Below are 7649 nucleotides of genomic sequence, written 5' to 3'. Positions count from 1 at the left end.
CTTTCCAACATCTTTATTCCTCCTCCCCATCCAAGAATAATGTCTACTAACTCTGTCATTTTGCATTTAGTAAAGCACTCTGCACACAGTAGATGCTCAATAAATACTACTCATCAATTGTTTGTTTGATTTGTTCCCTCAGACTCATAGCCCTCACAGGAAAAGATCCTGGAGAGACAACTGGATCAAGGAGTAGGGGTGGGGAAGGGGGCTACTATCCCGTTGAACTCACATCCTCTACTGCCTCTATCCTGGTGGCCGGACCAAGGGGTTGTGGGAGATACCAGGCCACAAGCCAATGGATGAGAAGCTGTGGAGTGGGGGGAAGGTGGCTGGTGGGAGCCCCCATAGCTGCCACTGAGGTTCAGATTGAAGATTAAAGAATTAGAAACTGTACCGCAGAGCGCAGTTGGGCATATTTGAGAAGCAGCATAGCATAGTGAATAGGGCCTGGGACTCAGAAGGTCATGGGTTCTAATCCCGGCTCTGCCACCTGTCTGCTGTGCGACGTTGGGGAAGTCACTTGACTTTTCTAGGCCTGAGTTACCTCATCTGTAAAATGGCGTTTGAGACTATGAGCCCTATGTGGGACAAGGACTGGGTCCAACCCAATTTGCTTGCATTCACCCCAAAATTAAGTACAGTATCTGGCACAGAGTAAGCATTTAAATACCATAATTATTATATAAATACAGTACGGAGTAGTGGGGAGGGCTTGTGAGGTGAGAATGCTCAGAGAGGAGCCAGAAAAGCCTCTGGGAATGGGATAGGGATTTCTCATCAGTAGTGCTTAGCTATAATGTCAGGCTGGCTGAGGGTATGGAGAAAGTCACTGAAGAATGCAGATCATATGGCAGCATGTGGCTGTGGAGTGGGAGTGGGGCTGGATGGAGTGAGGAGGGGTATCTCAAATGCATGGATCACGTGCATTCCATGGAGTGGAACCAACCAGAACTAGAAGACCTGCCCCTCTGACAGGCCTGGTCTTAGGGGATGGGCTAGCTGTTCAGCCACCACTGTTTTTTGTTTGTTTTAATGCCATTTGTTAAATGCTTATTATTTGCTAGGTATTTGTTAAGCGCTGGGGTAGACACCAAGTTGGACATAGTCCATGTCCCACATGGGACTCCCAGTCTTAATCCCCATTTTCAGCTGAGATAACGGAGGCATGGAGAAGTGACTTGCCCAGCTCATTGAAGGCATGGAATGTCACTGTTGTTATATTGTACTTTGCCAAGCGCTTAGTACAGTGTTCTGCACACAGTAAGCGCTCAATAAATACGATTGAATGAAAGAGCAGACTAGAGGTGGAGCCGTGATCAGAGCGCAGGGGCTGTGCTGTGTGATCTGTCGTGTGATTTGGGGCAAGTCATTTACCATCTCTGTGCCTCAGTTCCTCATTTGTAAAATGGGATTCAATATCTGTTCTCTCTCCCACTTAGATCGTGAGCCCTTTGTGGGACAGAGACTGTCTATAACCTGATGATCTTGTGTCTAACCCAACACTTAGAACAGTGTTTGGCACATAATAAGGGCTTTACAAATATCAGAATTAACATCGACTCAACATAAACCTTCAGCACTTACGTGTAGATGCATATTCCATTACACATTCAATTATTTACTGTGATTTAACTAACTAAATATTTTTATGTCAGTCTCTCCTATTAGAGTGTAAGCTCCATATGGGCAAAGAATGTGCCTTGGGCTTCTGTGGTACTTTCCCAAGTGCTTAGTACCACGGGCCACATCCAGCAAGGAGCTCAATAAATGCTACTACTATGAAGGAGCAGAACTGTTGGAGCACCAGGAAATTAAACCACCGCTCCCTGTCTGGGTCTGAAATGTCAGCTTCCCCAAGGTGTCCACCCCTGCTATTGGGGCAAGTGACACCCCAAAAATAGCCGAAGTTCCCACAGGAGACAGGGAAGGAAAGAGAAGTGGAGGAAATAAGTTTCTTTTTTTAAAAAACACTGTGCCCTAGCTACAACCACAGAGTTGTTTAATCAATCAGTTAATGGTTTTTATTGAGTGCTTACTATGTACAGAACACTGTACTGAATGCTCGGGAAAGTAAAACACAATAGAGTTTGTAGATGCTATCCCTTTCCCACATGGAATTTATGGCCTAAAGGGGTAGACTGACATTAAAATAAATTATAGTTTGGCAAAATAACTGAGTATAAGGAGAGGTACATGAGTGCTGTGGGGTTGGGGTGAGTATCAAGGCGCTTAAGGGTTACACAGCCAAAGGCATCGTTGATGGTTAGGGAGGATTCTCAGAACAACCGTACTCCACTGCCTCCTATCTCCAGAAACCACTGGACAAACCTGATCCTGACCCCACCCACAGGCTTCCCAGTCAGACTTGGACCATAAAATGACCATTCTGGGACCTTTTTACTCAGGGAAAAAGCAGTGCAGAAAACTACGCTGGATCCAGGAATCATGAGCCTCTTGATGACAATCATACTCCCCACCCCATTCCCCCCTTTCTCTTCCTTGGCTGGATTTTTGAGTGCACTATAAATAGCATTGTAGACCCACCCTTGGCTTCACCCAATGGTTTCATTGGTCTTAGTGGGGAATTCAAACATACACATCTTGGGCTCGGCCTTCGGCTCTTTCTGGGGATTTTCCCATAAGGCGCCATAACAGCAATAAGATCAGGTCTCTGCACACAGAAGAAGCTCAATAACTATGATTGATTGACTGAGAGGACCTTTCTGAATCATTTAAGGGATCTCACACCCAACTCATTATGGGGGAAGTCTCCTGTACTTTCCAACAGAGAAGGAGCGTGGCCCAGTGGAAAGAGCCTGGGCTGGGGAGTCCTAATCCCAGCTCCACCACAAGTCTACCATTTGACCCCAGGCAAGTCACTTCACTTCTCTGGGCCTCAGTTACCTCATTTGTAGCATGGGGATTTAAGACAGTGAGCCCTACATGGGACATGGACTGTGTCCAACCTGATTAGCTTGTATCTACCCCAGCGCTTAGTTCAGTGTTTGGCACACAGTAAGCGCTCAACAAATAATACCATTTTACTGCAGCCATCTGAACCCTCTTTCTCCTCCAGTGGCCCTTAGGGTCCCATAATTCTCACCTATTTACTAAGGCTTATAGGAGGGTTCAGGAGTCCAGATCTTCCCCAGGCCATAAGCGCTTAGTACAGTGCTCTGCACACAGTAAGCACTCAATAAATACAATTGAATGAATGAATGACTCTCTCCACGAGACCCCATCCTTCAGTCATACAACCAGGGCCGAGAGGAGTATCAACATTACCCCACCTCCCCACTCCGAGTAGGGGAATTTGAGTCTCGAAGCAACATTAAAAAAAATTGTACATCTAGTCCAGTTCACCTTGGCTGGTCATCAAGAGTGATAGTGGAATCTGGCTCTACTCCAGGGCAATAGGAAGCCAGCCAACAGAAAGCAGGACAGACATGTTGGAAGGTTCTCTCAGGCACATGTCAGAGTGGAGAGAGGCATAGATGCAAACGCGTCCCTTTCTCTGTCTTCCCGGTTTCCTTGGGGCTAAGGAGAGGAGTGAACTGAGGGAGTAGAGTCAGAGGGAGGAGGAGCCTGGGAAGCCAGGTATCAGCTGCTGGGACAGAACTCCTAGAGCTCTTCCCTCAGGTCAGTCCCTCAGTTAAAGGCCTTCAAAGTCAGGCGACCAGTCAGTCGATCAATTGTATTTACTGAGGACTTTCTGTGTGCAGGACACTGTACTAAGTGTTTGGGAGAGTACAATATAACAGACACATTCCCTGCCTAAAATGAGCTTACAGCCTAGATTTGGGGGAGCTCAAATTGAGGTGCGGGAGGCAGGAGGCTGGAGAGCAGAGGAAAGAGAAGATTGGAGGAGAGTGAGGGGAGAGAAAAAGGCCAAAAGAGAAGAGGGTTAGAGAAAGGAGAGGACAAAGATAGGGAGAAGGGGCAGAGTGTTGGAAGGAGATTGGACTGTAAAGAAGAGGAATGGTGAGATCAAGGACAGGGAATCAATTAACCAATCAATGGTATTTACTGAACACTTACTGTGGGCAGAGCACTGTACAAAACACTTGGAAAAGTACAGCATAATAGAGCAGGTACCCGAAATTCCTCTCCACAAGGAGCTTACAGTCTACAGGTGGAGACAGACATTACAGACTCAGTGTGATGGACAAAGACACACAGATTCAGTCCCATCAACATACATATGGCGATTAAAATACCCCAAAACAAAAGGACCCTCGGCTTCCCAGGACACAGACATGATGGACTTCCCTGACTCCCGAGAATCGTGGCAGCTAGAACTGTGGCAGCTGGGACTCTCTCCTCCCAGGACCATGGCAGTGGGGGCTCCCACCATCCCAGGACCGCGCAGTGGGAGCTCCCACCATCCCAGGACCATGGAGGCCTGGGCTTCCACCCCACCCAGGACTGTGGTGGCCGTGGCTCCCTTCCCCCAGAATCATGACAGCTGTGGTTTCCTCCCCCCAATGCCTGGATGGCCATGGCTTCCTCCCCACCAGAACTGTGGTGGTCATGGCTTCCTCCCCCAGTGAGAGTGGCAGACATAGCTCCCACTCCCCCAGGACTGTGGCAGCCATGGCTCCTTCCCCCCAGGATCATGGTGGCCTGCACTTCTGGTGGAACACCACCGAAGGCAGCAATGGAGACATTTCCCTGCAGGGCTCCCACCCATGCAGGACTATTTCCAGAGGCCACCAGCATGACAGCCTCATCTCAGTGACCGCCTCTCCCTGCCCAGGAGGATCCCATTCTTGCCTCATTCTCCACTCCCATTTCCCTGCTGCTGTTCCTTTGGGACGGAGGCCATCCAGTCAAAAGCTGGATCCTAATAGATCCCACTGGAGGCTTTCTGGGTGACAGGGTGACACCTCACAATTTGTGTCTCCCCACTTAAAGCGGGATGCTTGAACACATTACCTGATCCTAATTCCACACCAACTCTAACTATGGGAGTCTCTCAAGACCCACTTCTGGGTCCCCTTCTATTCTCTTATCTACACCCACTCCCTTGGAGATCTCATTCGTCCCCATGGTTTCAACTCCCATCTCCATGCAGATGAATCCGAATCTACCTCTCCAGCCTTGATCTCTCTCCTTCTCTGGAGTCTCATATTTCCTCCTGCCTTCAGAACACCTCTACTTGGATGTCCCGCCAACACCTCAAACTTAACATGTCCAAAACAGAACTCTTCATCTTTTCACCCAAGCTCTGTCCTCCCCATGTCTTCTCCAACACTGTAGACAACACCAATATCCTCCCCGTCTCACAAAACTGTAACTTTGGCATTGTCCTCAACTCACCTCTCTTTAAACCCACATTTTCAATGTCACCAAACCCTGACAGTTCTAACCTCACAACATCTTTAAAATCTACCCTTTCTCTCCATCCAAACTGCTATTATGCTGATATACCTGATCCATTTCCTCGCTGAACTCCCTTCCTCCTGTCTCTCCCCACATAGGTCCATATTTCATATTGCTGCCCAGATCACTTTTCAAAAAAATATTCAGTCCATATTCCCTCTCTCCTCAAGAACCTCTGGTGGTTGCTCATCCACCTCAAACTGTGTGCTTACTTTGTGCAGGGCACTGTACTAAGTGCTTGGGAGAGTACAAAACAATAATAATCAGACATATTCCCTAAGTATAACGAGCTACCCCCTCATCAAACAGAAACTCCTCACCATTGGCTTTCAAGTCCTCAATCACCTTGCCCCACCTATCTTACTTTGCTGATTTCCTACTACAAGCCAACCCACACACGTTGTTTCTCCAATGCCAAGCTACTCACTGTACCTGATACCATCTATTTCGGCGATGACCCCTTGCTAACATCCTCTGTCATGGAACTCCCTCCCACTTTATATCTGACAAACCACCACTTTCCCCACCGTCCAAACCTTATTAAAATCACATCTCCTCCAAGAGGCCTTCCCCAGCTAAGCCCTCTTTCCCTGAGCTCCCTCTCCCTTCTGAATCATCTGTGTACCCTTTAAGTTATTTATATTCACCCCACCCTCAGTCCCTCAGCACTTATATGCATATCCACAATTTATTTTAATGTCTGTCTCCCCCTCTAGACTGTAAGTTCATTATGGGCTGGGAATGTGGCTGTTAATTCTATGTTATACTTTCCCAAGCACTCTGCACATAATGAGCGCTCAATAAATACCACTGATTGATTGAGAAGTGTGCTCGCTCTCTCTCCCTCTGTCCCTTGCTTTCTGAGGATGGGCAGTGGCAGAAGGCTGAGACCTCCTTCCAGGAAGCCCCCTCAGAACATGATACCTCAGTCCCAGCGTCATTCAGGTCGTGGCCCTGGGACAGGGGCCAAGTGCCGGGTTTTAGTGGCATAAACCTCCAAGTTTGCCTCCTCCCACTTCCTCCCCCTCATTTCTTGCTCCATGGCTGGTCGCTGTCTTCGAATATGCTGGAAATTATAACTATGCCGTGAATGTTCCAGCTAGCTGTTCGCTGGGAGCCCTCTGACCCCTCTCCACCTCCTCCTCCCCCTCCCCCACGCCCCACAGATGCACAGGACACTGGAATGCTCATCTAATGAGCTTGTCCACCGAGCCAAGATAAAACTAGACTAATAGCACCAGCCCAGCCCTGGCCTGGATGGACATTTCAGAAAAGCAATCCAATTACTAAGTTTAAGAATTTTTTTCCTCCTAAATGAAGAAACTCTGAGACTCTCTCTTCCTGGCATACTTGTACACACACACACACACACACAAAAGTTCTCTAGGTCAAGGAGATTTTTTTTTTGTCTCTATGGACTGTCTCTCTCTCAGCAATAGGGTGGCTATTGAGGTACTCAAGAGTGCTAAACACCCCCCAGCCGACTCCCCTGAACAGTATCGGACAGTGGGGCCAGTCCGTCTGATATAAACCAGATGCACGGCCACCCTTCCGAGAAGGGAAAAGGGGATCCTTCCTTACTGGGGCCTTCAGTAAAGTCAAAGGGTCTTTTCCAAAGGTGGGCTTCCTCTGGCCTAAGCAGGTGAACCTTCAGTCCACCCCTGGGTGACCGTCATTTGCCCCGTGGTCAGGGTCAACCAGACTGAAGCCAGGCCCCTGGGGCTGAATCGCTGCTTTCAGCAGAGACCCTTGGGGCCACTGACTCACCCTGTCAGCCCCAGACTGCCTGCACAGCCCCAGGCTGCTGGTCCTAGGCCAGCCCCAGGTTTGGGCTTTGGAACCTGAAAACATGTCCAGTGGCTTGGGAAGAGAATAACCAACCAGACGGTGTTTTCTCTGCACTCATGGAGGACAGGCAGCCTTCCGTGAACTTCTCCATAAGACCCAGAACACAAACAATCACGTCATGAGGGCCTGTGAGATCAGTTTCCACCAAGCCAAGGAGAGCAAATCTCGCTGGATGGGGCTGGGGATATGGGCCTGTCAGCATTCCCAGAAAGCTGAGTTCCAGGGGTGGGGAGGAGGCTGGGGAGAGGACAGGGCTGCTTTCACTTGTGTCAGGACTAACTTTTGGCATGGAAAATCAAGAAACATTTTTTTCCAGCTTGTTCCAGATGGAACACTGGGCATCAAGAAGATGCTTCAGGTTAGAGGTATTTTAACTGGTTTAAGCAAGAGAGTTTACATGCAACAAGAGGAGAGCA

Source organism: Ornithorhynchus anatinus, chromosome 3 (genome assembly GCF_004115215.2).
Source record: "Ornithorhynchus anatinus isolate Pmale09 chromosome 3, mOrnAna1.pri.v4, whole genome shotgun sequence".
Classification (NCBI taxonomy): domain Eukaryota; kingdom Metazoa; phylum Chordata; class Mammalia; order Monotremata; family Ornithorhynchidae; genus Ornithorhynchus; species Ornithorhynchus anatinus.
The sequence above is the reverse complement of the archived record's forward strand: the minus strand, read 5'-3'. Positions refer to the sequence as shown.